Source organism: Oncorhynchus mykiss, chromosome 13 (genome assembly GCF_013265735.2).
Source record: "Oncorhynchus mykiss isolate Arlee chromosome 13, USDA_OmykA_1.1, whole genome shotgun sequence".
Taxonomy (NCBI): Eukaryota; Metazoa; Chordata; class Actinopteri; order Salmoniformes; family Salmonidae; genus Oncorhynchus; species Oncorhynchus mykiss.
Window position 1 is genome coordinate 51,508,804 of NC_048577.1, and position 22,564 is coordinate 51,531,367.

General features: G+C 45.3%; 2 long non-coding RNA genes across 2 annotated transcripts; both read right to left on the minus strand.

The window, feature by feature from the left end:
- Positions 1–10,106: 10,106 nt before the first annotated feature.
- Positions 10,107–13,894, minus strand: LOC118938316. The gene is made up of 5 exons (XR_005035587.1): positions 12,616–13,894; positions 11,164–11,234; positions 10,687–10,781; positions 10,500–10,610; positions 10,107–10,410 (listed from the first exon to the last, which is right to left on the minus strand). It is a non-coding gene; the product is annotated as an uncharacterized LOC118938316 (long non-coding RNA).
- A 3,916-nt stretch (positions 13,895–17,810) lies between these two features.
- Positions 17,811–21,958, minus strand: LOC118938317. The gene is made up of 3 exons (XR_005035588.1): positions 21,063–21,958; positions 19,425–19,521; positions 17,811–17,942 (listed from the first exon to the last, which is right to left on the minus strand). It is a non-coding gene; the product is annotated as an uncharacterized LOC118938317 (long non-coding RNA).
- Positions 21,959–22,564: the final 606 nt, after the last annotated feature.

Here is a 22,564-nt window from a genome sequence, read left to right on the forward strand (position 1 = left end):
GCACACACACACACACACCAGCATCAAATCACTCAAACTGTAATTGTAATCTAGCCTCTACCACACAACAGGCAACCACAGTATCCTTCTACCACAGTATCCTTAGGCCTAAACACCTGATGGACATTTCATTCAACTGAATTCTGAATTTGTAATGCAGGAACATTAATGTGATCTCCATTTTCACAGTGAAAGTAAAGGGTGCTGTTGGCTGCCCCATCCCCATTGAACCCATTGATAGGCTCTAATTGGGTATTAGTAGATACATAATGGGGTTTGCACGCCGTGACGCGCCTCTGGCGCACTGTGGCGGAAACCGCCCGGTCAGCATGCATGGGATATGAGAGATTATACAGAGACAGTGGGAGGGAGGCTCATGACACAGTTCTAAAAATGTTGACATGGACCAGTAGTGGCTCAATATAACCAAAGTGGACTAAAAGATTCTCTCCCTCTCTCTTTCTCTCTCCACCAGTGGCATGTCCAGAATATTTTGAATGGGGTAGCCAAGATGGGGCACAGACCCAGTTAAGTGGGGCCATAACATTTTGAACCTTAATTGATGTAAGATGGATATTTTCAATATAATTACGATGGTTCAAAGCATTAAATACTTCAGCTTAGGGACATTTCCTTGTTCAAATAAATCATAAATCAATTCCAAATGTTTTGTTACAGTGTTAGCAGTAACATATAAGGGTATTAGCAAACAAATAATTAAACAGCAGCAGTAAAATAACATGCGAGGCTATATACAGGGGGTACCGGTACAGAGTCAATTGAGGTAATGTGTACATGTAGTCAAACAAATCACTTAAAAAAGCAGGTTAAGTAGGTCACCTGCTCACATTAGTCTACTCCAAAATAAGTCCAGCATCCGACCAGTGCACTGTGCACACGCCATTTGAATGGTAAGGGACATCTATTACAAACACCATAAGTGTAATGAAATTCAGCCGACAAAGGGGCATGTATTCATGGATGCCAAGGGAAGCCAGGATTCCCCAAAAATATGAACAAAAAAAAAGGGAAAAAAATATTTTTTATCATTCTTCTCTATCCGTGTTTCATAATTTTCCACCAGTTCACAAGAAGCTGAATCTATTTCAACACAGAAAGCATCGGACCGAGACGAACAGCTCTCCTCTTGTCACGACTTCCGCTGAAGTCGGTCCCTCTCCTTGTTTGGGCGGCGGTTGACGTCACCGGCCTTCTAGCTATCGCCGATCCACTTTTCATTTTCCATTTGTTTTGTCTTTGTCTTGCACACCTGGTTTTAATCCCCCAATTACTTGTTCATTATTTAACCCTCTGTTTCCCCATGTTTGTTTGTGAGTAATTGTTTGTTGTATTGCGGTCCGTATTTGTGGCCTTGTATTTATTACGATGTGTATTGTGATATATATAAGTAAAATTGCTTTCATTACTCATATCTGCTGTCCTGCGCCTGACTCATCTCACCAGCTACACACAGATGCTAATCAGAATTACTCACCTGCGAATGGAGTCAGCAGGAGCAGACGCCCTCCCTGTGGTGGTAGAGGAGCGCGTCCAGCAGCACTGTCCTGCCATGTATCGCCATGTATCGCGTGCTGCAGACGATGGATCATTGGGAGAGAGGAGGAGGTCGTCCAGCGCCTCCACCAGCCCCACTACAGCAGGCCCCACTGTCCACAATTTTCGGCAGTTTTCAACTACCCGCCTGAGGGTCGAGCGGCGGGTGAACGTCTGTTCCACCTGAGGCAGGGGATGAGGAGCGCACAGGGTTTTGCTTTGGCCTTCCGGACCCTGGCCGCCAGCGCGGGATGGAACGACAGGGCCCTGATCGATCACTACCGGTACAATCTGTGCGAGGACGTTCGTCGGGAGTTGGCCTGCCGAGACACCACCCTCACATTGGACCAGCTGGTGGATCTGTCCATCTGGCTTGACAACCTTCTGGCTGCCCGCGGACGTCCGGATCAGGACCTGTCAGTTCCATCCCCCAGCACATCCGCTCCGACACCCATGGAGCTGGGAGGTGCTGCGCTTAGGGCGACCGGAGGAGGGGCCATTCCCTGCACCATCTGTGGCCGCAGAGGGCACACTGCTGGTCGGTGCTGGGGAGGTTCCTCAGGGAGTCGAGGCAGCAGGCAGGAAACTATCGTGTCACCCCAGGTGAGGCTCCAAGCTCACCCTGTTGCTCACATGTATGTGTTTATTACATTTCCTGAGTTTTCCCCACATTCCCAGCATAAGGCTCTCGTAGATTCAGGCGCAGCTGGGAATTTTATTGAACGTTAATTTGCTCATAGTTTAGGGATCCCTCTTGTTCCTGTGGATATGCCCTTCCCTGTGCACGCCCTAGATAGTCGACCATTAGGGTCAGGGTTGATTAGGGATGCCACCACTCCACTAAGCATGGTTACGCAGGCAGGAGGGTCACAAGGACAGAATCAGTCTCTTCATTATTGATTCTTCTGCGTTTCCCGTGGTTGCTGGGCCTGCTCTGGTTGGCCTGTCATGACCCCACTATTTCGTGGCAACAGAGGGCTCTTAATCTTAAGGGGTGGTCACGAGAGTGCTCAGGGAGGTGTGTAGGAGTTTCCATCGGTGCGACTACGATGAAAAGTCCAGACCAGGTCTCCACCGTGTGCATCCCCTCAGAATATGCTGATTTGGCTCTCGCCTTCTGTAAGAAGAAGGCGACTCAATTACCACCCCATCGAAGGGGGGATTGTGCGATAAATCTCCTGGTAGAATCAGCACTTCCCAGAAGTCACGTGTATCCTCTGTCACAGGAGGAGACGGCAGCTATGGAAACATATGTCTCCGAATCCCTGGAGCAGGGATACATTCGGCCCTCCACTTCACCTGCCTCCTCAAGTTTATTTTTTGTGAAGAAGAAGGATGGATGTCTGTGTCCGTGTATTGACTATCGAGGTATCAATCAGATCACTGTGAGGTACAGCTACCCCCTGCCTCTCATCGCCAGTGTGATCGAGTCAATGCACGGGGCGCGCTTCTTGACAAAATTGGATCTCAGGAGCGCTTACAACCTGGTGCGTATCCGGGAGGTGGACGAGGGGAAGACAGCTTTCAGTACCACCTCCGTGCACTATGAGTACCTCGTCATTACGACGTGTATTGTGATATATTTGAGTAAAGTTGCTTTCATTACTCATATCTGCTGTCCTGCGCCTGACTCATCTCACCAGCTACACACAGACACTTTACACCTCTGTCATAGTATCTGTAGCCCATGTATCTGATGCTGTCGGGCCAAAAAGATCACCCCCTGGACACGCCACTGCTCTCCACATCTCTCTCTCTCTCTCTCTCTCTCTCTCTCTCTCTCACACACACATGCACAGAGGGTATCACCTTGTGAACAGCTTGATGTGACTGTCTGCAGCTGCCACCTGTCATAGTCCTGTCTGATCTCTTCCCTTACCAGAACAGACATTAAACCATGGGCTTCTCTGTGAAATGAAGTCTTACTATATCCTACAGTAGTGTATTAGAGTATAGGACATGTATTGCTATATTATAATATCCCAGACTTTATGACTGCACAGGTGCAATTTAGAACCTGAAAGGGTTAGTCGGCTGTCCCCATAGGACAACACATTGGAGAACCCCTTTCGATTCCAGGTACAATCCTTTTGGTTCCAGTTAGAACCTTTTTGGGTTCCATATAGAACCCTTTTCACAGAGGGTTCGACATGGAACCCAAAAAGATTCCAGCCGGAACCTATAAAGATTCTATCTGGAACTAAAAAGGTTTCTCCTATGGAGACAGCCAAAGAACCCTTTTGGAACCCTTTTTTCCAAGGAGTGTAGACTGTAAGATCAGCTGGTATTAAGTTGGTGTACCTGAGCAAAAGATGAAACAAGGAAAACCAGTTACCATCTAGCTAATATGTAAGTAAGTCCGGCTACAGGATTTGATTAGATAAAATGAAACCTCACCATCTGCAATACTTTAGCAGTGTGATAACTGTGATGAATAGCAGCCTAGTGTTGATAGCAGGAAATCAGTCGGCCTTACTGGCACTGACTTGTTGTGTTCCATCATCACTGAGGCAACTCTCCAGTCCCACAACAAAGGCCTTCTCCCCCTCTAGAGTCAAGGGTACATCTCAATATTCTCAAGTGGCCTTCTCTCCTCAACTGCTTTCCTTCTGCTGAACTTCTCTTTAGCTAATCTGTGCATCTCAATTGTTTATAGCGGCTTTCTCTCCTCGTCGTATTTCTCGGCACTGTTGTGAAAGTGTATGACAGGTGCGAGAAAATACCTGGTGGACATCCATTATATACAGAAGCTTTCACCAATCCTGTCCATAGATTCAGTGTAAATGAAAGGGAGGAGATGAGGAAAGGCAGCGACTTTAGCCTGTTGAGATTCATCCTAAACCTGAATAGAGCTTCACCCCGAGGCTCTGGCCACGATCGTGACTACACCATGAGGAGTGAGGACTGCTGAGGACTGCTGCTCTGAAGCGAAGCACCGAAGAACAGACTCACGCCTTGGTGAGCAGCAATGCATGTGGATTTAACTAACTATTTTCACAGAAGTGTTTAAATTTGGAGTTTACTGGACTCCAGTGTAAATTGCTTTCTCAGTTGCTATGGTGCCATTGAGGTGGATTGTTGTACGCTGTCAGGGGTGAGTTTGGTCAAATGCACAGGCACACACACACACACACACACACACACACACACACACACACACACACACACACACACACACAAACACACACACACACACACACACACACACACACACACACACACACACACACACACACACACACACACACACACAGGTTGTGTGGTGGGCGTGCAGAGAGTGTGCTTTGGATCTGCACATCAAACAGCCGGTCATGGCTAGTTCCTTCGTGGCTAAGGAGTAAATTGTGGCAAGACACATTTGTTCAGTGTATTTCATGGTACCCTGGCTCCAAGAAATTTGGTAACCAGCCTGCTACCGCATTTGAATGAGATTGGATTGGAAAGTGAGTGCGATTACAACTGTAATGCTCTTGGGGTCCCTAAAGTATGGCACACTGCCAAGAACCAAGTGTTCAGATGATGGAATGAATACAGTTAGCTATATTACATTGAGCCTAATTCACTCAGAGTAGTGTTTAATAACTTCCTCTTGCTCAGATAAGACTACAATATACTAACTGATATTCTCTTCTCGTTCTTCTGACTGCTCCGTCCACTTTCTTCACAGTACTTATTTATTATGAACTCATTATAACGTTTCTCCCTTTATTGTTAGTCGCTATATTCCTCTCCCTTTCTTACTCTCTCCTTCTCTTTTTGAGTATCTTCCATTATTATTTATTATTCTGTTACTTTTTCCATCTCTCTCTCTTTCTCTCTCCGTCTCTAATTCATTCTCTCTGTTGATCTTGCTGTCATGGACACAAATGAATGGCTCTCTGTCTTTCCATGTAGAGTGTGAGCCAGTGTGTGATCACAGCACACCTCTCCACACTCCAATGACCCCCTGGGTGCATAGTATATAAAGCCATCCCACAGCAATGGCCAGCTAGCATGTGGTCATATACAAATACAGATTCAAACATACTGTTATACACATACAAATGGACGGAAGGGCGGATGGACACACACACACACACACACACACACACACACACACACACACACACACACACACACACACACACACACACACACACACACACACACATAAAGGTATCTCACGGTGCTTTAGATGATTGGCCATCTCTCAGCAGGAGGGTGAGTGGTGTTGATTTTGGGGTTCCTAGGGGCAACCACTTTTCATCAACATTACTACCAACTGAACAGACAGACACAATGACACACAGACTCAAAATCATCACCAACAACATTATTGCAGTCATCATCAATATCACTATAATTATTTTTATCATTATAATTATCAACCTCGCCATCATTTTAAGATTTATTTTTAACCAAATCCCCATTATTATGGGCTACAGTTTAACCATAACCTACACTGAACAAAAATATAAATGCAACATGTAAAGTGTTGGACCGATGATTCATGAGCTGAAATAAAAGATCCCAGCCATGTGCTATTTTTGGAGCTGTAACTCAGCTATTCCCTCATGTCCACATTGATGAATTGTGGTACATTGTTATCAATGTTAGCTATTCATAATGTTAGCCAGGTGGAGCATGTTGTTATACTGTTGTATGTAGCCACTGCAGCCATTTTGGAATGGCAGTGTCAGCCAATCAGCTCCTTTGTTCTACACAACATGCCATACCAAAATGGCTGCTGTGGGTAACTGGTAGCTAGCATCAGTTTTCCAGGTAAACTAGCAGTACTTCAATCTTTTCGGTGTAGCAGTGTGGATAAAGGTAACATTTGGAGTACAGTGGCATATCCCATCCCTGCATTTAGGCACGTTTTCTGACCCATATCTCGTGCTGGCTCCACACTGTCTTAATGTAACCATGATTGTGTTCAAACCTGTGCAGCTCAGTGTAAACAAGCAAAGCGGCAGTGTCTATATCTTCTGGCAAGGGCTAGTTTCTTATGAAACCCAGCTAGTTTCTTATGTCTGATGTAATTATTATTATTATTATTTAAATGTTTTATTTAACATTTATTTAACTAGGCAAGTCAGTTAAGAACAAATTCTTCTTCACAATGACAGCCTACACCGGCCAAATCCAGACGACTCTGGGCCAATTGTGCACCGCCCTACGGGACTCCCAATCACGGCCCGGTTGTGTTACAGCCTGGATCATGGATACGTTTTATGTTTTTAACGTATTTTCTGTTTGTTTTTGATTTATTAGGATCGCCATCGGCGATAGCTAGTCTTACTGAGGTCTGACACATAGCGAAAAATACATTCCACACAAAAAAATACTTTACAATTTACATACATTTAAAAACATGAACATGTAGTGTGTGTGCGCGCAGCTATCAGTTACACATGTCAGTACATACAGTACACACAACAAATAGTTCACACGGGGAGAGGCGTTGTGCCGTGAGGTTTTGCTTTAATTGTTTTTTTAATCCAGGTTTGCTGTTCAATTGTGCTAGATAAGGTGGAAGTTTGTTCCATGCACTCATGGCCCTGTATAATACTGTACTTTCCTTGAATTTGATCTGGACCTGGGGACTGTGAAAAAAACCCTGGTGGTATGTCTGGTGGGGTAAGTGTGTGGGTAAATTGGCTACGCAAACAATTTGGAATTTCCTACACTGTCACGCCCGTCCTCTTCTTCTGACGAGGAGTAAGAGATATCGGACCAATTTGCAGCGTGGTTAGTGTCCATTTTAATATGTAAAACTGAACACTACAAAATACTAAATAACAAAGTGAAAGAACGAAACAAACGAAACGTTACTGGACTCCAGTGTAAATTGCTTTCTCAGTTGCTATGGTGCCATTGAGGTGGATTGTTGTACGCTGTCAGGGGTGAGTTTGGTCAAATGCACAGACACACACACACACACACACACACACACACACACACACACACACACACACACACACACACACACACACACACACACACACACACACACACACACACACACACACACACACACACAGGTTGTGTGGTGGGCGTGCAGAGAGTGTGCTTTGGATCTGCACATCAAACAGCCGGTCATGGCTAGTTCCTTCGTGGCTAAGGAGTAAATTGTGGCAAGACACATTTGTTCAGTGTATTTCATGGTACCCTGGCTCCAAGAAATTTGGTAACCAGCCTGCATGACATGAGCCGTCCTCACGCTCTCTCCCAGCTATGATAGAAAATTGTTGAGTGTAAAACCAGTCTATTAATGCCAAATAATACCGTCAGTCCACCCTCAAAACACAAAGAATAGATAGATAGTACCAGTCAGCCGGCCGGCCAGCTAGTACCAGTCGTCCGGCCAGAAAGGACCAGTCTGTTCAGCCGGCCAGATAGTACCAGTCGGCCGGCCAGATGGGATTTGTCGGCAGGCAGGCAAGATATGGTCAGCCGGCTGACATGTGTACACATACCGCACAAACACAACCATACACACACATCTCAACATTAGCTTGGAATGCTATTTTGGTGTGTGTGTGTGTGATTTCACCTTAATTAGCTGTTTGCTCTCACACTGCCTTTCCAGAGAGTCCAGCTTCATACCAGCACTGCCAATCCCTTTATCAGTCTTAAACAGCCCACTGCAGAGAGAGAGAGAGACTGGAGAGGGAGGGTGAGCGAGATGGAATAAGAGAGGAAGAAAGGGAAAGTGATACAAACAAACAATCAAAAAAACAGAGCCAGACAAAGATCAACAAATATGAAAGTATTACAGAAAGAGAAGACAGCTACTGACACAGAGAAACAACAATCAAAACGGCAGACGCCAGTTAGAATTACAAAGAGTTACAAAGAGACAAACTCACTCACCCTTTTTGAACAACCTAAACTTGATGCCTTTGGACTGGATGACTCTTAAATCTACGGCGAGTTCGTTTGATGTCTAGCTCAAAATCCTCACTGAGCTCTGTGTTGAAGAGGTGGAGGGGGGCAAAACAACAAAATGAGGAGGTAATGACAGATGAGGGTAGAGAAAAATATAGGATAAAATAAGAATAAATAGAGATATAGAGAGAGAATGAGTGCGGAAGGAGTAATGACAGATGGATAGAAGAGTAAGGATTCAAAAACCTCAAACAGAACTGTCTTATGGAGACTAGCATCATTGGGACAACGATGCGCGTAAGGGTGTGTTGGAGTGTTTTAGGAGTGTTAAAGATCAGGTACCTGGACAGGTAGTGTTTGAGGAGTGTTATAGAGCAGGTACCTGGACAGGTAGTGTTTTAGGAGTGTTATAGAGCAGGTACCTGGACAGGTAGTGTTTGAGGAGTGTTATAGATCAGGTACCTGGACAGGTAGTGTTTGAGGAGTGTTATAGAGCAGGTACCTGGACAGGTAGTGTTTGAGGAGTGTTATAGATCAGGTACCTGGACAAGTAGTGTTTGAGGAGTGTTATAGAGCAGGTACCTGGACAGGTAGTGTTTGAGGAGTGTTATATATCAGGTACCTGGACAGGTAGTGTTTGAGGAGTGTTATAGAGCAGGTACCTGGACAGGTAGTGTTTGAGGAGTGTTATAGAGCAGGTACCTGGACAGGTAGTGTTTGAGGAGTGTTATAGAGCAGGTACCTGGACAGGTAGTGTTTGAGGAGTGTTATAGAGCAGGTACCTGGACAGGTAGTGTTTGAGGAGTGTTATAGAGCAGGTACCTGGACAGGTAGTGTCTGAGGAGTGTTATAGATCAGGTACCTGGACAAGTAGTGTTTGAGGAGTGTTATAGAGCAGGTACCTGGACAGGTAGTGTTTGAGGAGTGTTATAGATCAGGTACCTGGACAGGTAGTGTTTGAGGAGTGTTATAGATCAGGTACCTGGACAGGTAGTGTTTGAGGAGTGTTATAGAGCAGGTACCTGGACAGGTAGTGTCTGAGGAGTGTTATAGATCAGGTACCTGGACAGGTAGTGTTTGAGGAGTGTTATAGATCAGGTACCTGGACAGGTAGTGTTTGAGGAGTGTTAAAGAGCAGGTACCTGGGACTACCTGTTAGCGAGGGGATGATCTTACTGGATAGAAACACAAGGAATGGGGGGATGTAGGGTGTGTGTGTGCTGCTCGGCCCAGTGTATCTATCAGCCTCTGGACATTGGCATGGATCAGTAAATCAGTTAATCAATAAGAGGGTGGATGAAAAGACTGGGCCAGTGTCTCTATGCCTCAGTCTCTGTCAGGGACAGTCAATGCAGCCATCTGTCGGCCGTGGACACACACATGTACACACAAACGTTTCAGGGAAATCATTCTTATTCAATGCTTGGAACTGGAAAAAGCCATAGGGTTGTCTGGCTGTACTTACCTCACATTGCACTAGCAGAAACGAACCCCAGGACTGGACTGAATGGCTATATCACAACACCACCACTAGAGGGCCACAGCACTGGTCTCTCAATGCACTTGTAACAAGCCCCTGCACGTGTAGAAGGTGAGTTCCTCTATGTGTCATTTGTGACTGGGTGTGTTGTGTGAGGTGTGCGTGAGGTGTGTGTTGGTAGTGTACCTGTATGTGTTGAAGGTGCGTTCCTCTGTGTATGGGGGTAACAGGTGTCCTCTACTCTGTACCTGTTTCACGACCTCCAGGTGTCTCCTACACCCCTCTGACAGCACCTCCAACCTGTCTAAACAATACACATTCTCACATCAACGGTGTCGTTCTGCGTGTCTGACCTGTCCTAAGGCAGCACATGTCCACCTGTCTGCTATCCGTTATATAACTTATATATCGTTTATCAATGCACAAGAGGTAATGAAAAGGGCCAGTACAGACCTAGTTGTCTCAGTGATCTCCCCCATGTGGGTGAACTGCTGGCACAGACACTTCTGATGGAGGGAGGAGAGGCACAGAGTCAGTTAGGGTACTGTGATAACCAGTGTAATTCATTGTGTAATAAAGGAAGTGTTATAGTAACCCGTTGTTGCTGTGTGAGGACCTCTATCAGCTGGTTGTACTGGTCTGAGGCTCCAGGAGGCACTGGGAGGGGCTGGGAGTGGACTTGTACCTTGTCTTCTGTTCTTGACATCTAGAATGACAACACAGTGGTGGAGGTGAAAACATAGAGGATGACTTGAAGCGGCTAGAGAGGAGAGGATATATACCATGATCATGCTGCCAGGAGGCTCCTTCTTACTGGCAGGACAAGTCATGTGACTGAGGCTGGTGTCTGTCTCTGTCTGTTGTTTGAGTGGTTCGTCTGGGGGAGGAGGAGATGAAAAACAACCAGTCCGCCTCAGGAGAGAGAGAATTAGTAAGCGACTTCCTCTCGCTCCCTCATTAGCCCTCTTCATTAGCCTACTCCCATTATAGAGATCAAGCCCTCAGAAAAATTAAATGAGAGGGAGACTGTCCTTTTTTGTTTGAAGTTCTCTCAAAAAGCTGTTATTAATTACCAGACCACTGTCTGTACTAGCTACCCTTAAAGCTTCATTGGAGTATATGAACTACATATTATGGGGTATTATGCACTAAAAAAACGACATTGGTGTTACTGGGGAGAGAGCAGTAATCGATGGAGTAGTAGTCTGAGATCCAGCACTACTGCCAGTTCCCATTGTGGTGTAATGATAAGGACTCACCAGGAGGGGTGGTATAGAGCTGATGACCACTCACTCCTCTCAGATGCCTCTTCAACCATCACCTCTAATTTCTGAGAGAAGAAGAAAGGGAGGGCATGAGATGGATGGAGAGAGATAATGAATGAGAGGGGTTGAGAGAGAGAGAGAAAGAGAGAGAAAGAGAGAGGGAGAGAGAGAGGGAAAGAGGGGAGGAGGAGGAAGGAGGAGAGAGGGTAGAAGAGAGAGGGAGAGAGAGAGAGGAAAAGAGGGGAGGAGGAGGAAGGAGGAGAGAGGGTAGAAGAGAGAGGGAGAAAGAGAGAGGAAAAGAGGGGAGGAGGAGGAAGGAGGAGAGAGGGTAGAATAGAGAGGGAGAGAGAGAGAGGAAAAGAGGGGAGGAGGAGGAAGGAGGAGAGAGGGTAGAAGAGAGAGGGAGAGAGAGAGAGGAAAAGAGGGGAGGAGGAGGAAGGCGGAGAGAGGGTAGAAGAGAGAGGGAGAGAGCGAGGGGAAAAGAGGGGAGGAGGAGGAAGGAGGAGAGAGGGTAGAAGAGAGAGCGAGAGAGAGAGAGGAAAAGAGGGGAGGAGGAGGAAGGAGGAGAGAGGGTAGAAGAGAGAGGGAGAGAGAGAGGAAAAGAGAGGAGGAGGAGGAAGGAGGAGAGAGGGTAGAAGAGAGAGGGAGAGCGAGAGAGGAAAAGAGGGGAGGAGGAGGAAGGAGGAGAGAGGGTAGAAGAGAGAGGGAGAGAGAGAGAGGAAAAGAGGGGAGGAGGAGGAAGGAGGAGAGAGGGTAGAAGAGAGAGGGAGAGAGAGAGAGGAAAAGAGGGGAGGAGGAGGAAGGAGGAGAGAGGGTAGAAGAGAGAGGGAGAGAGAGAGAGGGAAAGAGGGGAGGAGGAGGAAGGAGGAGAGAGGGTAGAAGAGAGAGGGAGCGAGAGAGAGGAAAAGAGGGGAGGAGGAAAGAGGAGAGAGGGTAGAAGAGAGAGGGAGCGAGAGAGAGGAAAAGAGGGGAGGAGGAGGAAGGAGGAGAGAGGGTAGAAGAGAGCGAGAGAAACACACAAATACACACAAGCAAGCAAACAAAACATTAACTTGACTTATGACCCTCATTATTGACTCTATTATATTGCATGCTGCTGAGGCCATCTATCAGACTGACTGTTGTGTACTCACACACACATACACACAAAAGCTTCTGCTAAATGGCATATACACACACACATTATCCTGAGGAGAGTTATGATAGACGTCTGCCCGGGCAGAATATACTGTATGGCTGTGACCCAGATCCCTGGTTGGTTGGTGGGCACAGGGAAGGATGGCAGTAAAGATGCCCATCTGGGTTTGGCTCCACTGGGCAGAGCAGTGTTTGCCAAGTCGCTGGTTGGTAGCACGCTGGTGGCATCTTGGCTGTGTGTCATGTTTGGGCATGTGGTGTGTGACTCGCCTTAGTCAGGTGAGAGTGAATGAGTGGTGTGTGTGGTACCTTTGCTGTCCGATAGTAACGTCTGGCTAGCTCCATGTCTCCTGCCCGCTTGGCCTGGACTGCTGCCACTCTGTACTCTCTGTCTGCTCAGGACCAAGCCCTGAGGATCTGGATGAACACACACATCCATATCACCACCACTGTATACTGTAGTAGCCAGTGGAAGAGCATCCATCCCTGATCCATAGTCAACCAACATACAGTGGCTTCAAATATTTCCTGTTATATAATTCATCATCTCCTCAATAACACTAAGAGGAAACTATCATTCCATGACTTTAAGCAGTAGGAGTGTCTTCACACCCCACAAACCACACTTCCAGTCCTGTCCTATAACACACAGTGACCCCATGCCGGGATCAATAGCTAATTCACTCTCAGTCTGTGGAGACGAAGGGGACCCACACACAGTGATCAATCACAGCAGACTGAGAGGGCAGATCACGTTGTGAAAGCCACGCCTATAAATCTCATTAAGAGAAGGCCACGGTTTAATAGTATTGATGATAAAGAACTGACTGTCGGGTTTGGAGATGCAGTAACAACTCAAGCTTGGGTTGTGGTTGGGTGGAGCCTAGATATGCTGGTGCCAAGTGTGTCTAATTCTGGCGCGGGAGTCTGAGAGTTAGGTGAGTGTGTGTGTGTGTGTGTGTGTGTGTGTGTGTGTGTGTGTGTGTGTGTGTGTGTGTGTCTTCCTAGTCCCACTCTGTCATCTACACAATACTTAGTTAGTTGACAATATGCACTCTTGTACATGAATGACTGAGCTCTGGTTGGCTGGGCGTGTCAGAGGGGGTTGGCTCAACACAGCATTGTCATTGGTTGAGGTAGTAGATGGAGGCGAGTGATAACCCTGCTCCTCACCAGTGACTTGAATGACAGGGTTGCTGTGGCCTGTGGCTACATGTGGTGGGATGACCTCCTTATTGATTCATTTGTCCCATTTTACGGTCGCCAACATGGACCGCAGGGTCTAAAAGACAATAAAGGATTGAAGGGTCTATAAAGAATGAATGAAAAATGTCAATGAGCACCATTCACAATATTAAAAACATATTAATTCAGTTATATGGATTATGTTGATTTATGGCCATTCAATTCACATCATGCAATTCGTTTTTATTGATCTATTGGTAAAAATATATATATATATTATGCAACAAAAAAAACACAAGACTCAACCATTCAGAGGTAATGTGTGTAGTTCTTATATGAATTCAATTACATTCTTTGCATTTGTTTCAGAAAGGCTTGAAGTAAAATGCCAGTATATGACAATGTGCATACATACAGTGCCTTGCGAAAGTATTCGGCCCCCTTGAACTTTGCGACCTTTTGCCACATTTCAGGCTTCAAACATAAAGATATAAAACTGTATTTTTTTGTGAAGAATCAACAACAAGTGGGACACAATCATGAAGTGGAACGACATTTATTGGATATTTCAAACTTTTTTAACAAATCAAACACTGAAAAATTGGCCGTGCAAAATTATTCAGCCCCTTTACTTTCAGTGCAGCAAACTCTCTCCAGAAGTTCAGTGAGGATCTCTGAATGATCCAATGTTGACCTAAATGACTAATGATGATAAATACAATCCACCTGTGTGTAATCAAGTCTCCGTATAAATGCATCTGCACTGTGATAGTCTCAGAGGTCCGTTAAAAGCGCAGAGAGCATCATGAAGAACAAGGAACACACCAGGCAGGTCCGAGATACTGTTGTGAAGAAGTTTAAAGCCGGATTTGGATACAAAAAGATTTCCCAAGCTTTAAACATCCCAAGGAGCACTGTGCAAGTGATAATATTGAAATGGAAGGAGTATCAGACCACTGCAAATCTACCAAGACCTGGCCGTCCCTCTAAACTTTCAGCTCATACAAGGAGAAGACTGATCAGAGATGCAGCCAAGAGGCCCATGATCACTCTGGATGAACTGCAGAGATCTACAGCTGAGGTGGGAGACTCTGTCCATAGGACAACAATCAGTCGTATATTGCACAAATCTGGCCTTTATGGAAGAGTGGCAAGAAGAAAGCCATTTCTTAAAGATATCCATAAAAAGTGTCGTTTAAAGTTTGCCACAAGCCACCTGGGAGACACACCAAACATGTGGAAGAAGGTGCTCTGGTCAGATGAAACCACAATTGAACTTTCTGGCAACAATGCAAAACGTTATGTTTGGCGTAAAAGCAACACAGCTGAACACACCATCCCCACTGTCAAACATGGTGGTGGCAGCATCATGGTTTGGGCCTGCTTTTCTTCAGCTGGGACAGGGAAGATGGTTAAAATTGATGGGAAGATGGATGGAGCCAAATACAGGACCATTCTGGAAGACAACCTGATGGAGTCTGCAAAAGACCTGAGACTGGGACGGAGATTTGTCTTCCAACAAGACAATGATCCAAAACATAAAGCAAAATCTACAATGGAATGGTTCAAAAATAAACATATCCAGGTGTTAGAATGGCCAAGTCAAAGTCCAGACCTGAATCCAATCGAGAATCTGTGGAAAGAACTGAAAACTGCTGTTCACAAATGCTCTCCATCCAACCTCACTGAGCTCGAGCTGTTTTGCAAGGAGGAATGGGAAAAAATGTCAGTCTCTCGAGGTGCAAAACTGATAGAGACATACCCCAAGCGACTTACAGCTGTAATCGCAGCAAAAGGTGGCGCTACAAAGTATTAACTTAAGGGGGCTGAATAATTTTGCACGCCCAATTTTTCAGTTTTCGATTTGTTAAAAAAGTTTGAAATATCCAATAAATGTCGTTCCACTTCATGATTGTGTCCCACTTGTTGTTGATTCTTCACAAAAAAATACAGTTTTATATCTTTATGTTTGAAGCCTGAAATGTGGCAAAAGGTCGCAAAGTTCAAGGGGGCCGAATACTTTCGCAAGGCACTGTATTTGTGATGATCTATATTGAGTATCTATCTATTCGTTCCACCCTCTTCACCTGGTCTGCTCTTATGAACCTGTGTTCTCTGCTGCTCTGCCCTAACCCATCCTCCAAGGTAACAACCTTTGTTCTCTGCCGCTCTGCCCTAACCCATCCTCCAAGGTAACAACCTGTGTTCTCTGCCGCTCTGCCCTAACCCATCCTCCAAGGTAACAACCTGTGTTCTCTACTGCTCTGCCCTAACCCATCCTCCAAGGTAACAACCTGTGTTCTCTACTGCTCTGCCCTAACCCATCCTCCAAGGTAACAACCTGTGTTCTCTACTGCTCTGCCCTAACCCATCCTCCAAGGTAACAACCTGTGTTCTCTACTGCTCTGCCCTAACCCATCCTTCAAGGTAACAACCTGTGATCTCTACTGCTCTGCCCTAACCCATCCTCTAAGGTAACAACCTGTGTTCTCTACTGCTCTGCCCTAACCCATCCTCCAAGGTAACAAGGAGGGTGTCAAGATACATGTCAATCCTCTCAATGAGGAGGGGCTCCAACGGAGACGAGCCAATAGGAGACATGAGGCCATGAGAGCACATTGGATTGGTCGTGAAACTTGCATGGTTCTGTACTCCACTCCCTCATTATCTTCTTCAACTCTGCCTGGTAAATTGAACACATGATTGCAATGTGATGTTAATGTCAATAGGCGCTTTGCATGAAGAAACATGTCATGTGCACAGATCTCAAGTTTAGTTTAGCCATTACCTGTCCATCCGTGTCTGAGTGGGTTTATATCCTTCCTGTTTGGCCCTGTCCGGGGGTGGGTTTATATCCTTCCTGTTTGGCCCTGTCCGGGGGTGTCCTCGGAGTGGGCCACAGTGTCTCCTGACCCCTCCTGTCTCAGCCTCCAGTATTTATGCTGCAGTAGTTTATGTGTCGGGGGGCTAGGGTCAGTTTGTTATATCTGGAGTACTTCTCCTGTCCTATTCGGTGTCCTGTGTGAATCTAAGTGTGCGTTCTCTAATTCTCTCCTTCTCTCTTTCTCTCTCTCGGAGGACCTGAGCCCTAGGACCATGCCCCAGGACTACCTGACATGACTCCTTGCTGTCCCCAGTCCACCTGGCTGTGCTGCTGCTCCAGTTTCAACTGTTCTGCCTTATTATTATTCGACCATGCTGATCATTTATGAACATTTGAACATCTTGGCCATGTTCTGTTATAATCTCCACCCGGCACAGCCAGAAGAGGACTGGCCATCCCACATATGCTCTCTCTAATTCTCTCTTTCTTTCTCTCTCTCGGAGGACCTGAGCCCTAGGACCATGCCCCAGGACTACCTGACATGATGACTCCTTGCTGTCCCCAGTCCACCTGGCTGTGCTGCTGCTCCAGTTTCAACTGTTCTGCCTTATTATTATTCGACCATGCTGATCATTTATGAACATTTGAACATCTTGGCCATGTTCTGTTATAATCTCCACCCGGCACAGCCAGAAGAGGACTGGCCATCCCACATATGCTCTCTCTAATTCTCTCTTTCTTTCTCTCTCTCGGAGGACCTGAGCCCTAGGACCATGCCCCAGGACTACCTGACATGATGACTCCTTGCTGTCCCCAGTCCACCTGACTGTGCTGCTGCTCCAGTTTCAACTATTCTGCCTTATTATTATTCGACCATGCTGGTCATTTATGAACATTTGAACATCTTGACCATGTTTTGTTATAATCTCCACCCGGCACAGCCAGAAGAGGACTGGCCACCCCACATAGCCTGGTTCCTCTCTAGGTTTCTTCCTAGGTTTTGGCCTTTCTAGGGAGTTTTTCCTAGCCACCGTGCTTCTTCACCTGCATTGCTTGCTGTTTGGGGTTTTAGGCTGGGTTTCTGTACAGCACTTTGAGATATCAGCTGATGTACGAAGGGCTATATAAAATAAATTTGATTTGATTTTATGGCTGTGTCTCTTTTTGATCCAGGTTGTCACACCAGACCCTTAGTAACAGTTCCTTACCATTGTCTCTGTGTCTGCTTCTAGATCCCACAGTTCCTCTCCTCCTTCCTCCTCCTCCTCTTCACTGGACTCCTGCATATAAAACAGGGCCTGTTCGTACTCTTGTCGTACAACGGTGGCCTTAGAGTGCACTTTGAGCCACAGACCTAGGTTGAGAGGAAACACCACCGATACTCAATGCCATTTTCTTGATCACACAGGCCTGCAATTGACTGATTTGATATTTGAGAGTCTCATAGCACTTCTTCAATACTGTGAACAGTATTAGGTCATTATGTCTCACCTGCCTCACCCTCAGCATTCTTTCACCTGCTGTCTGAACCTCAACATCGACTACAGGTTCCACCCTCTGCACGTCAAGCTGAGAGATGGATGGAGGAGGAGAAAGGATGGATGGGGAAGAAGAGAAGGGTGTGATGCTGAAGGAGAAGAAAGGGATGGAGAGAAGGATAAGAGAGAAGGAGGGATAGACGCCTTTTGCCCATTTGTGATAATACAGAGGACTGAATATTCTATGAAAGATTTTTCATTAGTGCTCCTAACTTATTGGCGGTGGCTGTGCTTGTATGAAACACCTGTTGGACAAGAGCCTCTTGGCTCTACACACAGTCTTATTTCCATCATAATGACAGATGGAGGCTGCCTCATTATACCCAGTAAAAGAGGCCCTACCATGGGCAAACAGCCAAGTCCATGCTGGGTTAGAGTACAAGAAAGTTCCATAATCACAGGGTCAATATTACTCATTCATCCACTAAGGGTTAAGGTTGGGATTTTGGGACCCCTCTAAGAAAGGTAGTCAGACACCAAGACTGGAGGCCGCTGTGTAATAGGGTGAGCTGGTGTAAATGCATCCGGGGGGGTGTAACACACAAATGTAGGAGCTGGATTTGGTGGGTAGAAAACTGCACTTATGATGACACTGTTAACAAAGGTGTGCTGATTGGTCTATACACTATTAATGGTGTGTTAGTCACCAGACAGAGTCCCAGGGGAGTGACGCAACAAACTGCTGAGACTGTCTCTCTATTTGGTAATTACACGTAATTACTCAGTAACTAATAACTCATTTCACACAGACTATAGCCAGTATCAATTCACCAAACTGATCTTATCATCATCATCATACTCATGTTAGCCTATCAGCATCATCATACTCATGTTAGCCTATCAGCATCATCCTACTCATGTTAGCCTATCAGCATCATCCTACTCATGTTAGCCTATCAGCATCATCATGCTCATGTTAGCCTATCAGCATCATCCTACTCATGTTAGCCTATCAGCATCATCCTACTCATGTTAGCCTATCAGCATCATTATACTAATGTTAGCCTATCAGCATCATCCTACTCATGCTAGCCTATCAGCATCATTATACTCATGTTAGCCTATCAGCATCATCCTACTCATGTTAGCCTATCAGCATCATCATGCTCATGTTAGCCTAGCAGCATCATCCTACTCATGTTAGCCTATCAGCATCATCATGCTCATGTTAGCCTATCAGCATCATCATACTCCTGTTAGCCTATCAGCATCATCCTACTCATGTTAGCCTATCAGCATCACCCTATCATGTTAGCCTATCAGCATCATCATGCTCATGTTAGCCTATCCGCATCATCCTACTCATGTTAGCCTATCAGCATCATCCTACTCATGTTAGCCTATCAGCATCATCCTACTCATGTTAGCCTATCAGCATCATCCTACTCATGTTAGCCTATCAGCATCATCCTACTCATGTTAGCCCAAGCATCATCCTACTCATGTTAGCCTATCAGCATCATCATGCTCATGTTAGCCTATCAGCATCATCATACTCCTGTTAGCCTATCAGCATCATCCTACTCATGTTAGCATATCAGCATCATCCTACTCATGTTAGCCTAGCTTACCTTTCTGTCTCCTCCAGAACCCTGTGTCTGAGGAGGAGGGTCCTCCCTGCTGTCACTCATGGTTGACCAATCAGAGTCAGATCAGAATGTGCAGTACCTGTAAACAAAACATGATGTCAGATATTTGGTTATTCCTAATCTCATTCCTAGACACTTCTGCCCAAAGTTGTTCGAAACATTTCATAAAATGGTGGAGCAAATTAATGACATTCTCTGGAAAACAAATGACTATCTCTCTCTCTCTGACTCTTTCTGATAATTTATGAGTCCTTCATAGACAGCATTCTGTAAATGTTTTGCATTGTAAATGGCCCCTATAGACCACTATATAAAGGTAAACCTATTACGCCTCATGCTAGTGTAACCCCAGTCTACTTGATGTGTAATTTAACACACCTAGCCATGTCAGGTTATTGGCGGTGGCTGTGCTTGTATGAAACACCTGTTGGACAAGAGCCTCTTGGCTCTACACACAGTCTTATTTCCATCATAATGACAGATGGAGGCTGCCTCATTATACCCATTAAAAGAGGCACTACCGTGGGCAAACATGCGTCCATGCTGGGTTAGAGTACATGAGTACATGAAAGTTCCATAATCACAGGGTCAATATTACTCATTCATCCACTAAGGGTTAAGGTTGGGATTTTGGGACCCCTCTAAGAAAGGTAGTCAGACACCAAGACTGGAGGCCGCTGTGTAATAGGGTGAGCTGGTGTAAATGCATCCGAGGGGGTGTAACACACAAATGTAGGAGCTGGATTTGGTGGGTAGAAAACTGCACTTATGATGACACTGTTAACAAAGGTGTGCTGATTGGTCTATACACTATTAATGGTGTGTTAGTCACCAGACAGAGTCCCAGGGGAGTGACGCAACAAACTGCTGAGACTGTCTCTCTCTTTGGTAATTACACGTAATTACTCAGTAACTAATAACTAATTTCACACAGACTATAGCCAGTATCAATTCACCAAAACTGATCTTATCATCATCATCATACTCATGTTAGCCTATCAGCATCATCATACTCATGTTAGCCTATCAGCATCATCCTACTCATGTTAGCCTATCAGCATCATCATGCTCATGTTAGCCTATCAGCATCATCCTACTCATGTTAGCCTATCAGCATCATCCTACTCATGTTAGCCTATCAGCATCATTATACTAATGTTAGCCTATCAGCATCATCCTACTCATGCTAGCCTATCAGCATCATTATACTCATGTTAGCCTATCAGCATCATCCTACTCATGTTAGCCTATCAGCATCATCATGCTCATGTTAGCCTAGCAGCATCATCCTACTCATGTTAGCCTATCAGCATCATCCTACTCATGTTAGCCTATCAGCATCATCCTACTCATGTTAGCCTATCAGCATCATCATGCTCATGTTAGCCTATCAGTATCATCATACTCCTGTTAGCCTATCAGCATCATCCTACTCATGTTAGCATATCAGCATCATCCTACTCCTGTTAGCCTATCAGCATCATCCTACTCATGTTAGCCTATCAGCATCATCATGCTCATGTTAGCCTATCAGCATCATCATACTCCTGTTAGCCTATCAGCATCATCCTACTCATGTTAGCATATCAGCATCATCCTACTCATGTTAGCCTAGCTTACCTTTCTGTCTCCTCCAGAACCCTGTGTCTGAGGAGGAGGGTCCTCCCTGCTGTCACTCATGGTTGACCAATCAGAGTCAGATCAGAATGTGCAGTACCTGTAAACAAAACATGATGTCAGATATTTGGTTATTCCTAATCTCATTCCTAGACACTTCTGCCCAAAGTTGTTCGAAACATTTCATAAAATGGTGGAGCAAATTAATGACTTTCTCTGGAAAACAAATGACTATCTCTCTCTCTCTGACTCTTTCTGATAATTTATGAGTCCTTCATAGACAGCATTCTGTAAATGTTTTGCATTGTAAATGGCCCCTATAGACCACTATATAAAGGTAAACCTATTACGCCTCATGCTAGTGTAACCCCAGTCTACTTGATGTGTAATTTAACACACCTAGCCATGTAAGACTATATCAGGTAGTTCACCTTTGTCAAACACACCATGAATACGTTATATTAGGATATCTTCAGTATGTGTCTGTTCTTGTCAGCTGTATGCACCGGATACAATGATGTGAAATTCTCATGTCTGTAAAAAATCATAACATTACCATGTCGAGGTGAGGGAAAAGGTTAAGGAAAATTAGAAACTGACTTCCTCCTTCTCACTGTTTCCAATGGTAACACGAACAACCAATCATAGAGACTTCTGAAATGAACATCGTCCTTTTGTCTCTCTGCTGCATGTTGCGGGTCGCAGCCGATGATTTATATATACATTGGTTGCAGCAAGTGAGTTGAACCTAATATTTTAACAATAAAATGTACGCTATTATATAGCCTCTATACTTTATAATCTCTATACAGGCCTGGCCTGTCAATTCTGGATTAAAGCATCTGTTTAATATTTAGAGGAAGAGTCCACAGGCTGGAACAGCCACTGCATCTAGCCAGCCCAGTGAACTACTTCAAATCAAATCAAATTTATTTATATAGCCCTTCGTACATCAGCTGATATCTCAAAGTGCTGTACAGAAACACAGCCTAAAACCCCAAACAGCAAGCAATGCAGGTGTAGAAGCACGGTGGCTAGGAAAAACTCCCTAGAAAGGCCAAAACCTAGGAAGAAACCTAGAGAGGAACCAGGCTATGTGGGGCTGCCAGTCCTCTTCTGGCTGTGCCGGGTGGAGATTATAACAGAACATGGCCAAGATGTTCAAATGTTCATAAATGACCAGCATGGTCCAATAATAATAAGGCAGAACAGTTGAAACTGGAGCAGCAGCACGGCCAGGTGGACTGGGGACAGCAAGGAGTCATCATGTCAGGTAGTCCTGAGGCATGGTCCTAGGGCTCAGGTCCTCCGAGAGAGAGAAAGAAAGAGAGAAAGAAAGAGAGAATTAGAGAGAGCACACTTAAATTCACACAGGACACCGAATAGGACAGGAGAAGTACTCCAGACATAACAAACTGACCCTAGCCCCCAGACACATAAACTACTGCAGAATAAAAACTGGAGGCTGAGACAGGAGGGGTCAGGAGACACTGTGGCCCCATCCG